Genomic DNA, 15,768 nt, shown 5'->3' with positions numbered 1-15,768 from the left:
CCTCTCTTGCCTACTCACTTAAGTCTGTCTCTTGCAAAAGCACATTTGGACTTCGCGGCATAATATTTAAAAGTGAAATTTTGTAGAAAAGAATGATGTATGAAGTATTTTCTCAGCCTCGCTGCTGGCTTCCTAAGCAGACACTGAGCTGAGAAAATGTCCACTGTGTTGAAATGTAAGATCAGTTTCCTCGTGCTCCTGGCTACTGCCTTTTGATGTCTGTGCTAAGAGCCGGAAGTTAAATGATGCTGACAGCTTGTTTCTTGACTTCGAGCAGTCCTAAGACTCAGTGGACCTGACGCTGGATGAAAATCGCCCTGGCTTTGGCCATAGCCATGGGTGCGATTCAGCACCTACAGCCACCACGAGCCTCAGCTCATCTCCTACTGCCTGTGTGGAAAGGTGAAACCCAGGCCCCGACAGGCGCAAAACAGAAAACAGGAAAGGTAAGGTAATTCAAATATGAAAATCTTGTCTAGCCAACAAATAGAATTCTTTTTCAGAATTTCCGAAGTGTGGTTACTGAAGCAGTGCCACCCTGTGCATGGTTGGTTAGGAGTTATGGCGATTTGAACAGCTTATAATTGTTGGCGTTGACCAGGACGCCCCGCCCACGTCCGCTGTGCACGAGTGGGAGGAAGGACCCGCTCTGCACTTGCGGTATCCTTGACAGCACCGGCTTTGACTGATCTCATGTGATCACGGCCAAGGTGAGACGAGTGAGATCTGCTCATGTGAATACTGAAACGTGTTGGCATGGCATCATTCACAGTCGCTGGATTTTCACTTAGCGAAGGTCTGGAAATGTGTTTTAGAGGACATTCTACATTCTTTATGGTTTGTTTCTGAAACCTCATCTGTATGTTTTAGATAGTGTAATGCATAAACTCTTGCAGGAAGATAGGCAGTGAGACCCAGGATTTGAACCATAACCAGTTTTATAGCAGAGCAGTTATCTCAGAGCCATATTCACAAAGATAATGCCCCTTTGCTGGGCAGGGGATTTTCCATACCATAGGATTCCTTATGATTTTCCAGATGGCTGCATGCTTTCTGTCCCAGTAGCAAGCTGACATCCTTATCCACCCAGCAAAAGCAGTGTCTACTCTACTCTGGAATATTAGCTTGGCATTTCCAATTGTGACAATCCTAAGAATTACGGAACTAGTTACATGCACTAGAAGGCAAAGTGTTCAGCGAATACCGATCTGCAAAGATGTTTCTAGGCCACACCTCCCAAGACAAGGTATGCTCTATTCTTTACATCGAGAGAATATATTCATTCATTTGAACACTTGATCATTTATTTAAAACATCATTAGGTGAGCAGGATTTATTGCATTTGCTTGAGCTAGATGCCGGGAATGCAGAAACAAAGGAGGCATCTTTCATATCTATGCAAATGTGAGCACTCGATTGTGGAAGAGGTGAGGAGAGCATGCGTGAGGGGAACACGGAGGCAGGAGCAAGTGACACACACAGCTCTGACAGTGGAGAACACATTGGGAGGGAAATTTCCAGAAGGGTAGAGGAGCAAGGTCAGGCTAAGCATGGGAGATTTGGGTGGTTTTTGTTCAATGTATTGCCTCCCAAAGTGAAGGGAATTAACCTTTCCCAAGTGAGCATTCACAGTTTTTCAATCTTCCATGAAAGTCCTCCTCCAGTTCCCCTGTCGAGTGTCAGTGTACATGCGTTATTTCTTCATTTCATGAATGAGGAAACGGAAACTCAGGGTTCAAGTCACCGGAGGAGCTGGAGCTACCGGAGTCCCCTCGGCAACAATTCTTCAGCCTTTTCAGCTAACACATTGCCTCCATTTGACAGCATTTTTGCCTCTCAGCCGTACTAGTTCATGACCTACAGTCACTCACAGCCGATTATTCAACTTGGTTTTGCTTAACCCAGATGGTGAGGAATTTCCCTTTATTTCCGATTGCAAATATTATTAGAGAGAACAAAGAAAGGCAAGGGAGTGGCAACGCTGACCGAGTGATGCCCAAAGGACAAGATCTGCGGTGAGAACTTTGGTGGTTTACCCTATAAAGATCTCAGAGCACAGCTACTTCGCTTTTTCATAGATAAGCAGACTGAGCCAACGCTGAGTGACTGGCAGGTGGAAGCCCTCGGCTGCAGCTCCGGCAGCTCAAGTTCAGACTTCAGGAGCCTTGCCACTGTGTTCTAATGTCTGGTACGTTTAGCCAGTCAGTGACAGTCCATAATTAATACAGCAGATGATCCTTAGTACCTGGAGATGTTTCCAGACTTATCAAAAGATAAAATGATTTTAGTGAAATTGGGGTCCAAGGATAAACAGGAAACTTTTTTATTTCACATACGTCTTATGTAGCTAGGCTGAAGATGAAAATACATGCATTTTCATTTTTCTGTATCGTGAGTGGAGAGTTGCTTGACCTTTGTGATGCTTCATAAACTGTGTTGTCATTCTTGACGTTGACCATGACCTGTCAGATGTGGTCAGGAATGGAATTTTCCATTGGTACAAGCAGCGGCATAATTATTTCAACTTTAGAGTCTCTCATATAGGCCTACATTTTCTAAAGCCCAAATTATTAATAACTTTTACTAACAAAAATCATTGAAGGGAGTCAGGGTAGCATTAAAAGGGCATGTCTCCCAAGTTTACTTAACAGTGGTAAAATCTTCACATTTTCAATCATTTATTAGATTCTAAAAATGGCAGTTGTGTTTACAGTTACAGTAAAGTTTTCAACTTCGGCTCATTGGATCAGGCTCCTGTAACAAAAGCCAGGTTAACAAGAGAGAAGCACACACGTTCATTTAATCCTTTTATAGGATTCAGAAACCTTCATAGAAAACGAAAAACAGAAGAAACAGTTCATCTTGGAAGTTTTCGGAATGGACTTAATGAAGAATGGAGTTGAGGTTCATCACGGAGGGACCGTGCAGGGGCCTCATCCTGATTGCTCTCAGCTCGCTGGGTCCCTGTGTCCTCCTTCCCTGTGGGGGCCTCTCATTGAGGGGCTCATGACCCACTTCACAGGAGGAAGGCAGGAGAGAGGCATGCGTCCCTCCTGTGCCCTGCGTCCCACATTCCTGCAGCTTAGCATACTCAAGCTTAAGTGCCTCGCACTGGAGCAGCTTGCCCCATCCCTGGCACTTTAATTTTCCATAATATGATGGAGTTTTTCAGTTTGTTGATATTGATATTAGGCCAGAAAAAAACATTTACGTCTTAAATGATCAGTTGTAATATTTTATTTGTAGATGAGAATTTTCAGTTGCAAAGAACCTCAGCTACCCTATGACCCAGTGGTGGTCACGACGGGTCATCACAGTTTCCTTGAATTTCATGTGGGTGACCATGGACGCCGACGTGTTTAGATGCAGAACGGGATATTCAGTTGTAACTTACACGTTGCTGTGCTGCATTTCTGGAGCTTCTGAGCCTGTTTGGTGGGCGCGAGGGATGGCAGAGCAGGTGGCACAGCCTCCCACGTGAGCCAGTCTGAGCACCGCGCACACGTCTCGGCCTGCCAGCGGTTCCCCATCCAAAGGGCAGCGGTCAGCAAGACCAGGCAGGCTCCCCGGCTCTTCTCCACCTTTCCTGCCTGCCAGACTTGTTCCTGAAGCTGTAGGGGGAATAGCTGCATTCTTCAATACGTCCTGAGCGGCTATCCCTCTTCTTGTGGCCGGTCTGTCTTTGTCGAATGATGAATTATTTACATTGCTGATTTCCTATTTACCCTTCAAAGGCAACCTGATTCTTTGTAAAAACAAAGCTGTTAGCACCTGACTGGTCATGATGTTCACAAGTTTCCTTACTTCCTTTGTGAAGAGTTTTCTCTAAAAAAATTTTTTTTCACTTTGAAGTTTAGCTGTTTAAATCTAGAAAAAAAAAAAGATGTTTTATAAACTCACCTGCTTAACAGTTTCAGAAAGTGGGCCAATAGATTGTCCTTTTTCTTCTTTTATTTCTCTTTCTCGCTCCGGGCCCCCGGGTTATAAATCTGAGAAGAAACAGCGGGTGTGACTAGCTAACATGCAATGGGGTGTGTTGGCTTGTTTGCCTGCCGTGCGCCTTGCTGCCCTCTCTCGGACAAAATGAGATCTGCTCCAATATGTTAGAGTCTCTCGCCCCCTAGTGGTCGGTGTATGCCAAGACTTCGACCAGGTAATCATTTCTCTACTTCTAAAGAAACAATCCAAAGGTGGCTTTAATAAGATCTCTAGTGTTATAATACTAAATCCAGTTGTCTTTCAAATTTCATTCAAGGATATGTCAACAGGATTACTATTATTTTTTCTTGGCATGGTGTTTAATTATAACTGTTGTTTAACTAGGAATTTCTAATAGATCATTTACGAATAATGGGATTTCTTGACCCAGGATGACTTCTTTCACTCCAGTTGAGACTCTGTGAATTTCAGCAAGCAGACACTTTAAGCTGAAACAACAATCGATTAAAAAAATTACATGGGAGACAGAACGAGAATATTAGTGAAGAAGAAAAGCAGAGGCAGGTGATAAACTCAGAGCTCCCGCCCCACGTGCATGCAAGGCCAGGGCCAGGCCAGATCGCGGGCAGGAGCCAGGAACTTGACTTTGATTTCTCGTGTGGAAAGCAAGGAAGCCCCGAGCCGCTCCCGGGACCTTTCCATGCTGCGCGTGCGCAGGAGACTTGTGTCAGAAGCAGAGCCAGATGAGTCTCTGATAGGCCAGCTCTCCTGAATGACCAGACTTCTTTACACACTATTTACACACGCATATATATTCATAACACTGTTGTAAAATAGTATATGTTTAATAGTGAAATTATTAACTGTATTTATTTCTATGAAGGAATCAGATTTTAGGTTTTCACATACACAGTTTTAACAACATGATATTGTTTTTTTCCCTTATCCTCCCTCTTTCCTCTTGACTTTCTCATTTTTCTTTTAATTTTTATAATGACATCTTTTCAGTTTACTTTGCAATCACAATCCGGGATTTCTGAAGAAGAGAAAGTGTGGCTTAAAATATGAAAAATAGGACCCAACATGGTAGCCTAGTGGCTAAAGCCCTCTCCTTGCACTCACAGGGATCCCATATGGGTGCCTATTCTAATCCCAGCAGCCCTGCTTCCCATCATCTCCCTGCTTGTGGCCCGGGAAAGCAGTCGAGGATGGCCCAAAGCCTTGGGACCCTGCACCCATGTGGGAGACCTCGAAGAGGCTCCAAGATCCTGGCTTTGGATCAGCACAGCTCTGGCCACAGCGGCCACTTGGGGAGAGAACCATCGGATGGAAGATCTTCCTCTCTGTCTCTCCTCCTCTCTGTATATCTGATCTTCCAATAAAATTTTTAAAAAAGAAACAAAAAAAGTATGAAAAACAAATTGCTTGTTGAAGGCATTGACCACACTTTAAGCAATGAACAAAATCTCTATGTTTTTCAACTGAAATGACACACTCCTGCTCTCTTGAAGATCCTGACAGAGTTGAATTTTGTTTCTCAGAAGGGTTGTTTTTTCTGTTAATTACCCCAACAACCCAACCCATGGCTCTTTCCTCCTGACGATCACCTTGTTTCTAAAGCCATGTCATGCAGCGGCTAACCAAAGTAGATTTTCAGCAACTTTTCACTCCCATCACCCGTGTTTCTTCCTAACCCTAACTTCTTTCACTCCCTCTGGTGTCCGTGAAACATGGAGACTGCTGTGAAATCCTCCAATCCTCCGGCTACTGGTTTACTCCCCAGGTGATTAACCCAGTAAGGCCCGGCCCGCTCCCGACGCCGAGCCTCGCACACAGGTGTGGGGGCCCACTGCTCCGTTTATCCTCTGCTGCTTTCCCAGTTGCACCAGCAGGGGGTTCGATCAGAAGTGGAGCAGCCAGGACTCCTGCTAGTGCTCGTGTGGGGTACCAGCTTCCAGGTGAGAATATGGCACCAGAACCCCAATTACCTGTTCGTACTGGCTCTTCTTTCATGTGGCAGAAATCCTCCGTTCCATGGTAACGAGCAGTTTGAAGAGTAAATCGGAAACACGGGTGTATGTAAAAGCTCAGCTGGCTTTGTATCCGTGTGAACAGGCTGGAACATGCTAGAACAGGAGAGTCTTGAGTCTTGCTTGACAGTCTTTGGAAACTTCTGAGTTGCACACCGTATGCGGTGACAGCTGACCGAGTCTAAGACAGCAACCCCGTGACTCGTGTGTCTGAGAGCGTGTGACCAGGGACAGCTGTTCTCTGCTAACGACACAGCCCTTGATTCACACACTCTGCAGTGCCCTTGAGCTTGCCGAGTGTCTTTGGTCTCTTGTAGCTTTCTGCTCAGTGTCCAGTCTGCAGTTCGCCACTGCTGCTGAGTCGTCCTTTTCCCCTGGATCTTCTCAAATGTGTGCAGTTGAAGCAGCATATCAATTTCTTCACTGCTGTAAACTTCATTCTTTCCAGCTTTGCTGGCAAGCAGTTTGATAGGGTTAGGAGTGGCCAGTGATGGCCACCCCACGTCCGATGTCCAAAGAACAGCTGAGAGTGGCAGAGAATAACAGCTGTATATGTGTTGTCTTTGTGCTCTTAATACCATTGAATAAATTATACTATCTTTATTTAAACCTTATAATGTAATATTAGACTTCATGCATTCTCTGAAGTTATCTTCTCAAACTTCAATCTGGAGGTTGCAATGCCTTCGGTTATTAAGTTGCTCACTTCGGGTCCAAAGTAGGCTTGCTCATCTTCACAATGATATGCGGCCACAAACATGTTTGGAAAACTGTTAGGAAGTCCTTCTAAGGTAGAAAGAAATTCATGTGCTGCTTCTCTGTCAACTGCAGGTTCTTCGTCACCGTTGAACATGTGTATTTCCATAGATTCTGGATAGTTAAAGTGATTCTTTAAACCAAGAACATCTTTTTGGAAAGAGCGTCCATCAGTTTTCCAATGTCCTCGACTTCATCTACAAACAAAGGAAAAGCTAAATGTCACTGATCTCAAAACAGCGTGAGGAAAGCTGGCTTCCTTTAATTTATGGAAGCTTTCCAAGTGTCTGGGAAGAATTATAATCCATTTTTATGTTTTGGTATTTACACAACGAATGCTTCAGTCACTGAATAACATGGGACCACAGCTCTGAATCCAATTCAGATTTAGAAAGCTCATTTTATAGTTATTGTAAGCCTATTCAGACCCATTCTCCTAAATAAAAATGGATGATTAGTAAAATAAGATGAGTTCAGAGCGCTTGGGAAATAGCAGTTGATTTTTTGAAGAATGAAAATGAAGTAACGAATATAAGGAATCCTCTTTTAAAATTTTGTACTCAGTCACCACCCTTGTAAGTTTTCAATAATATATGGAAGCAAGGATCAAGGATGAAAATTTTGCCTTCATTGATTAATTTCTCAGATGCCTGCGGTAGCTGGGTCTGGGCCAGAAGAACGCTGGCAGCTGGGAAGCCAACACAGCCCTGTCATGTGTAGAAATTCCGACATTTCGAGCCATCACTGCTCTTTCTCAAGTTGTACGTTCGCAACATTTGCAATCAGGAACAGACGCTCTGATGAGGGCGAGAGCAACTCAGCCAGCGCCTTGACCCTGCGACAAACACCTGCCTTTGAGCAATGTTTAGAAGCATACCATTTTGGGGTTGGCAACATGGCATAAGGGTAGAGCCACCACTTGTGACTTCACCATTTCTCGTAGGAGCTTGTGCATGTCCCAGATGCTCTACTTTCTATCAAGGTAATGGCCTGGGGAAAACAGTTAAAGACGACCCAAGTGTCTGGGTCCCTGAATCCACTTGGAGCTGCTTCCTGGATGCAATCCGGTCAGCCCTCACCACCGCAGCCATCTGGACAGGAAACCAGAAGCTGGAAGATTTCTTTCTCCTCCTGCCCACCCCTTTCTGACTTTCCCCTCTCTCTGTAACTGTCTTGCAAGTAAACAAACATGGATTTAAAAAAGAAAGCGTGTATGTTGTTTAACTTCATGTTGAGGTAAATTTTCTGTTTCTCTCCCTGTCTTGGGTTGTGTGTTTTCTGTCTCTGTATTTAAGGGGATGCATAATAGAAGCAGTGGAGACTCACATGTCCAGATGTGGAGACATAGTGCATCTCTGCATCCAGACCAAAGATGGACTCCTGGTGGAGCTGTCGTATCCTGATGTAGGATGCTGGACTCTCTGTCATGGTCCATGCTGACAACGTCCAGGGACACTTCAATAGCACAATGATGGACTTTTGACTGTTCACGAAGGACCACCCACTGAAATACTAGAGGGGAAATCAATGGGAGGGGAGGGAGACAGGAAATCCCGGAGCTATGGAACTGTATCATAAAATAATAATACAAAAATGTCTAATACCTACAAATTCAATAAAGCAAATAAAAATTAAAAAGAAAAATTAAGAAAGCATATATTTTTCTACAAAGTTATGAGTGCCCTGAAGACCATCTACTTATAAGAACTTCACGAGAAATTTTATTTTATATGATTTTCCTTTGTGAATTAATTAAATATGGTGTGGTCATTATGGAAATAGAGAAAGGTGCCAAAACTAGATTACATGAAATGTCATTAGACCATGTGATAATTTGAACACTTCGGTGTGTACATTATCAGAATAAAATCCATTCTTTGACTTGTTGTTCAGCCTATCACAAAATCCTTTCATAATCCTTTTTATTTTAAACTGCAGCCTACTATTACATTATTTGGACATATTATGTTGCTCACCAGTCTAAAACGTTATTGCTTCTCCATCTTTTTTTTTTTTTTTTTATTCTATAAACAGGATAGTACAAGCTTACGTGCCACGTGCTATACAGGTAAACGCGTGCCCCTGCTTATGGAGAATCCGTCACTCCTGCCACATTTGAAGGACACGATGAAGCTGGTTTTCACCTGGTCCAGGCATGCTTGTTTGATAGAACCACCTTCCTTCCCACTGACTTTCATACAGATCAATAAACTTTTAAAGAATGTACTTGCAAAAGCCAGCACTTGGAGAGAACAGAGGATGAAGCTCTCTCTGTTAATATTTTTGTCTCTGAGTCTGTCTGATTTTCAAACAAACACATAATGAAATGTAGTTCAGGAGGATTTAAAAATTCCATTTAAAAGAAAATAATAATAATAATAATAAAACAACCCTGACCCCTACGTGATAGCTCAATGGCTAAATCCTCACCTTGCAAGCAGCGGGATCCAGTATGGGTGATGGTTCACGTCCCGTTGCTCCACTTCCCATCCAGTCCCTGCTTGTGGCCTGGGAAAGCAATGGAAGACGGCCCAAAGCCCAGGGAGCCTGCACCCACATGGGAGACCCTGAAGAAGCTCCTGACTTCAAAACAACTCAGCCCTGGCCATTGTAGACACTCGGGCATGAACCAGTGGATGGAAGACCTTTCTGTCTTCTCTTCATTAATTTGACCTTTTTTTTAAAAAAAAAAATCCTTTAAAAAAATCCCAATAAATTCCAGTTGTTCTCAAAAGAATGAATATGAATGCTTCTAGGAAATTGAGCTACTAACAGATGGCCTTTTAGGTGGCTGTTTAAGACTGTTGTCCTGGAGCCTCCAGAGTCTCTCCAGCCTGCCATGCTGACTATTGCAACAGGAAGTTTAAGTCTTTAATCAATCTTGCCTTGATTAAAAAAAATCCATTGTATCTGGAGAAGTAACCAATTAGCTTTCTGGGAGTTGGATGAAAAAAAAAAATCCTACAAAGCGCCCAGATCAGTACTGACACTCCGTCACCTAAAAGTGACATTTGGGGTTAAGGTTTTCTGTAAACAAACCTTTGTCTTTGAACTAATCCTGCAAGTCAAGTTCTCTTCTGTGTAGCTGTGTCACACCAGGTGGGATTATTTCTTTCACAATTTGGATTGCACTGATTATTTTTTTTTAAAAAAAATCCCTTTCTATTATCAAGCTATAAAATGCAAGTCACATTTTAGGTTAGTTTCCTAGTGGCCATAATTTACAATTACAGCAGAATATTTTGTTAAAAATAATGCTTGTTAGAAATGAAACCATATTTTCACAATTAGAATTTTTACTATACCTGAATAATTCAATCATTGTCTCTATTTGAAATTACCTTATTGGTAACCTCTTGTTTTGAAAACTAGATATTTTTCTAATCTTAACTCTAAGAGCAAATGTAAAAAATGTTAGTTCTTTATCTAGAAATAATTCTAAGTAAAAAAAAAAAATACCCTAAAATTTTCATTCCCAGGTAGAAATACTAAAAGAAATACATTGTTTATTACATAGTCTTTCAATAACTAATCTAGGATATCAGTAATTTGATTAAAAAAAAAAAATCCAGAGACAGGGTTCGGTGTGATAGCCTAGTGGCTACATCCTTGCTTTGCATCACTGAGATCCCATATGGGCACCATTCATGTCCTGGTTGCTCCACTTCCCATCCAGCCCCCTGCCTGTGGCCCGGGAAAGCAGTCAAGGACGGCCCAAAGCCTTGGGACCCTCACCTGTGTGTGGAACCCAGAGGAACCTCCCGGTTCCTGGTTTCAGATTGGTGTAGCGCTAGCCATTGCAGCCACTTGGTTGGGAACGAGCAGTTAGACCTCTCTGCGTCTTCCTCTTGCTATGTATCTACCTTTCCAATAAAAAGAAATCTTTTAAAGAAATCCAGAAAAAAGGGTTTTTTTTTTTTTGCAACATTACGTGCAGAATGAAGTGGATGGGAGAGCTATCACCAAGATGGGGGCGATGTGCCTGATTGATTTCCCACCCTTCGCTTTGACCGTCATCACTACTGATAAATATGCAAATTACTAAAACAGACGCAATGCTGTTACTTCACTGCACGGTAATGATCGCTCCGGACCTGACATCCTACGTCTAGTTTTATACAGCATTTTTATTTTAGATATGTTATAGTTAGTTTATATATAAATAAAATCTACAAAAATACACAAATTTATATGTATTTTTCTATTCAACACATGGAAAATGATTATTATAATTAACACACTTGAGTTAATATCTGTATGTTGCTTCCTAATATCATGATGCAAATGCTATTGTTTTAATATTTTAAATTTCTGCTTTTTTTTAAATCAGGATTTACAAAAATGCAATATATTAAACACCTATTACATGGTGAGGAAATTGATATTCTTTCTCTTTTTATAAATGGGCTAACAATTATTTGTTCTTATTCTCATTTAATATTTATGAAAACTTCAAGAACCCTATTATTCACCTTCCATCGGGGATTGCAACCCACAGGTATTAAATAAATCGGTTAAGATCACATAATTAATAGTCACATATTCTAGGAGCAGCCTAATTTTCTGACTGGATGTGAATGTGCAGGTTAAATTATGAGATATATCAAACGCAACTTCTGTGAAACTGCAATTCACACTCATTCTAATTGACACATAAACATTTATAGTGACTTAAAATGCACGTTTCTTAATTTTATATTCCTAAAACCATTAAGCTTATGGGTAAGCATTTTATAAAAAACTAAAACCAGTTTATGATATATAAACTGTTCCCGCTTAGTGTCATTCAGTCAGGGTTAAAATGAGCACATATTCGAATCACTTGGAAAAGTTACTATTCTTGTAAATATTGCCGAATGGAGGCTCATTGAAGTCATATTATGGATTCACCACGACAAGAGCTATGGAATCCATGAAATAACAATCCCAATGTTACATAGAAAGCATTTCATTAGCCTCAAGATAGGTGTGTTTTTATTACCAGTGCTATTTGTGGGAGTTAGTCTCTTACAGCATGTGGAGTCCACACTGTCACCAGCGTATAAGTTTATTTGTTGTAAACTCCAGCCTATGCAGTTATTTGCTGCGGACCAGGGAGAAAGGGCAGAGATGCTGATAATACCGCAAGCACAGGGAACCGAAACTCCGCTTCACTTCTGAATACAGTGTTTTTTCCTTAGCCTCGACGTTATACATTGTCCAGAAGAATGATTTTCACGTTTTGTATGTTTTTTTTAATTTGTTCATTTGTTTTTTGCTAAGAGCTAGAATGGGGGGCGGGGTGGGGGAGAGACATAACACTTGCCTTCCCCGGTTTGCTCTGCACGTGCCTGCACTGCTGGGACCAGGCTCAAGGTGCGAGCAAGGAATTCAATACAGGTGAGAACTACTTAATCCGTCCCACTGCCCAGGGTTTGCATTAGCTGGGAGCTAGAAGCAGCAGCAGCGGTTCACAGCAAACCCGGACGTTCTGCTGTGAGCCGCAGATGTCGTAAGCACCAGGCTGCGTGTTTGTTTCAGAACTTCTGACTTAGCACGCCGTTTGAGGATTTGGCTTAGAGTCATGGGATACCCCTCAGATGATATGGGACATCCTGAAATTCATGGCTCTTGGTATACGCAGTAGAATCAGTTCCTGTTTACTTCCCTCCTATTTCCAGAAGCCATTTAGAGTCAGTGTGTGAGTAAAGAATAGTATGAAATGTCAAAAATATGCATGTACCTTTTGAATCATTATTATTTGGCATAAGGATCGGCTATGGGAAGGCTAACCGCATAGGTCTATGTTATTAGGAAAATTTTGGAACCAGCAAATTTAGAAAAATTTAGAAAGTAGTTATGGAAGCATGGGAGAGAATTCTTATACATTATAGAAATAAATACATATCTTTTAAAGATTTATTTATTTTTATTGGAAAAACAGATCTACAGAGAGAAGGAGAGACAGAAAGATCTTACATCCACTGGTTCACTCCCCAAGTGGCTGCAACGGCTGGAGCTGAGCGGATCTGAAGCCAGGAGCTTCTTCCAGGTCTCCCACATAGGTGCAGGGTCCCAAGGCTTTGGGCCGTCCTCGACTGCTTTCCCAGGCCACAAGCAGGGAGCTGGATGGGAAGTGGAGCAGCCAGGATACAAGCCAGCACCCATATTGGACCCTGGTGCCTGCAAGATAAGGATTTCAGCCACCACGTTACTGTGCTGGGTCCAGGAATAATTTTCAGAAAGTCTTAATGGCATAAACCCAAAGGAAAGTGCAAGTAAATTTAATTAATTTATTAATTTGTTCAATCATTAAATAAATGTTGCATCTAAGTCTTATACTAGGCCCTGTAGGTAAAATGAGGATGAATGAAACAGGCTTACTGCCTGGACGAACTCCCAGTCAGGGTCTGCTGAGCAAAAATAAAAACTAAGTACACGAAGAAATGGGATTTGTGTGATCAATGTGCTGGCAATTAAAGCCTGCTAGGCCAGCTAGCCACAATGCTGAGTCATTGATTTTTACCTTATCTTGTTAAGAAACAATATTTTAGGAATGAGACAGACACAAGGAAGCAAATATGGAATTTGTGGTTAAAGAAAAATGTAACACTGATAAAGTTAGAACTCTCTCTCCAAAAGATAAACTAAAACCCAACCACATTTAAAGAAGGGACAGGGGAAAGAAAAAATAAAAACAAATATAATGTTGTTTCCTTTCACGTGGAAGAAAATGGAAAATGTTGTTGAAGCTACTCATTGAAGCTTTGAAAAATACCATCTCTTAGGAAATGTTACGTATGAATGAACTGCAAACTCTTTAAATGACTACGTATAAACTTACTCTTTAATGTATTTATTTTAATATGTTTTTCACATTATTTTGCTACTTGTTCAATCTCTATGACATTTGAAGCAAGAACATAAAAAGAGATATAAAGCCCAAATCAGTCATTTTTCTTGTAAGTTGAACAGAGACTTGATTTTAAAATGTATTTTAGAATCTTTTTTTTAAAAAGATTCATTTATTTTTATTGGAAAGTTAGATTTACAGAGAGAAGGCGGTATGGTGAGAAAGATCCCCGTCCGCTGGTTCACCACCAAGTACCCCCAACAGCCTGAGCTGAGTGGATCTGAAGCCAGGAGCCAGGAGCCTCCTGAGGGACCCTCACAAGGGCGAATGGTCCTGAGACCTTGGGTCATCTTTGACAGCTTTTGCAGACCACAGACAGGGAGTTGGAAGGAAAATGGGGCAGCCGGGATGCTAGCCAACTCCCATATGGGATTCCAGCGTAAGCAAGGAGAGACTTCAGCCACCAGGCTACTGCACTGGGCTCATCATAAATGACCATCTTATTTCTTAAAGTCACTGTCTGATTAGCTACAAACGTTTTCCTAGGCCTAAGATCCTGAAACATCACAGAGCTCCACAGAAGCTTCTTGTAGGAGGGGACCGTGTCGCTATTTCCCTTTCCCAGGGATGCGGTGCCTGTGTTGTCATCAAGACAGTGCTTCAAGCTGAAGTATTGGAAAATGTTCTAGAATAGAAAGCCCAGACATTCATTTCACTATCTAGGTGAAAAATGCAGAGTACCCCGTTATTAGGGCAACGGGATTTGTTCAGCTCATCTGTCTGTTCAGCCTTACTTTTATTCTATGGAATTCTGTTTGTGAAAGAAAGACTGCCACCTACTGGAGGGGGCTATGAAAGACCAGTGCAGGTTGCTCATCCAAGTGCAAAATAATCATACGAGAAAAATTCCAGAGGGTTTAATTTTAAGTATCATTTGCATATATTTGGCTGAAAATTTTACCAGCAAAAACACTAAATGAAAATTAATATTCAGAAATAAATATTCCTGCTTTATGTTGTCTAATAGTTTCTTAAAATTCCATTGCCTTTTTCTTTTTTTCCCTGATACTACGGAATAAATAAGTGTTCCCTTATCTATTCAAGGTAGATGTTTGTGAGTCGGCTCCAGTTTTCTAATATAGCAAAATCAGGTTCTTAAAAATGCTAACAACCATTAAACCCGGATCCCAGTAAAGAAAATGAGTCCAACTTAAAGAGGAGGAAGTGACTCTGGCATAAACATAACCAATGGTTTTATGACCCTGAAATCAGCATTTACAGTTTAAATGACTGGGTCTTTAGCTTGGCATCTTGAAAATGTATGTGTCTATTATTATTTATGCTATAGGATACTTATTATTTTTAAGGGATATTCACTTGCCGTCTGCCTTCAGATGAGCTAATATATTACGCTCATGGAGATCGACACCCAAAGAACCACATCTCTACTTAGTTTCATCAACCACATTTCAAGAGTTACAAGAACCAATGGCTACTTTTATTAAATAGTTGAGGTCAGAATATTTCCATCTTTGTAGAAAATACTGGCAGATATCAATGCCCACAGTATACTATTCACCCCATTTCCCTCATTTAACTCATAAAATGTACCATTGAAGATTTTTTCACTATTATTAACTATCATTATTTTAACTATTTTTTTGTTTGTTTTATGAAGCAGTTTGATAGACGCTGGGGTTTGTCCTCTCCCTCCCCAGGTTCCCTCCCCTCCCCACTGATCGCGCCTCCAAGTTTTACAACGGGTATCTTTGGTGAATTTTCACAAGTCCATCCTGCTGCCGCTGAGGTGTCTCCCAACAGTGCAGGTTGGGCAACGTCATCAGGGCATTATCAGCCACCTCGAGTCCAACCTTGTACTGTATGTACTTCTCCCTGTCTCCACCTCCGAACGGAACAATTTCTGCTGTGTGTCCATTACGCATCCATCCCTTAGATACAGACTCAGTGAACACAGTCCACAGCGGGGAGAAGAACAGTGGGCTTAAGTGCTGGGATTCTCACCGGAACACGAATACAGATAATATGAACGTGTTGTATATCTCTCTAAAAAAAAACCCAGAATGCTGGATTTGAATGTTTTCACTAGAAATGCTTGAAGGGTTACATGTATTTGCCCTGGCTAGATACTGCCCAATGTAAACATGTATAGAAACATCAGATGCTACCCCACAAATATAGACGATTTGATAT

At 41.6% G+C, this 15,768-nt stretch overlaps 1 non-coding gene across 1 annotated transcript; it reads left to right on the top strand.

Annotated features, from left to right (window-relative positions):
* The first annotated feature begins 300 nt into the window (after positions 1 to 300).
* On the top strand, positions 301 to 425 carry LOC121164163. The gene has a single exon (XR_005885043.1). It is a non-coding gene; the product is annotated as a small nucleolar RNA ACA64 (small nucleolar RNA).
* The last annotated feature ends 15,343 nt before the right edge of the window (positions 426 to 15,768 follow it).

The sequence above is a fragment of the Ochotona curzoniae genome, unplaced genomic scaffold (assembly GCF_017591425.1).
Source record: "Ochotona curzoniae isolate NIBS_2020 unplaced genomic scaffold, NIBS_Ocur_1.0 contig_1014, whole genome shotgun sequence".
Classification (NCBI taxonomy): Eukaryota; Metazoa; Chordata; class Mammalia; order Lagomorpha; family Ochotonidae; genus Ochotona; species Ochotona curzoniae.
The sequence above is the reverse complement of the archived record's forward strand: the minus strand, read 5'-3'. Positions and strand labels throughout refer to the sequence as shown.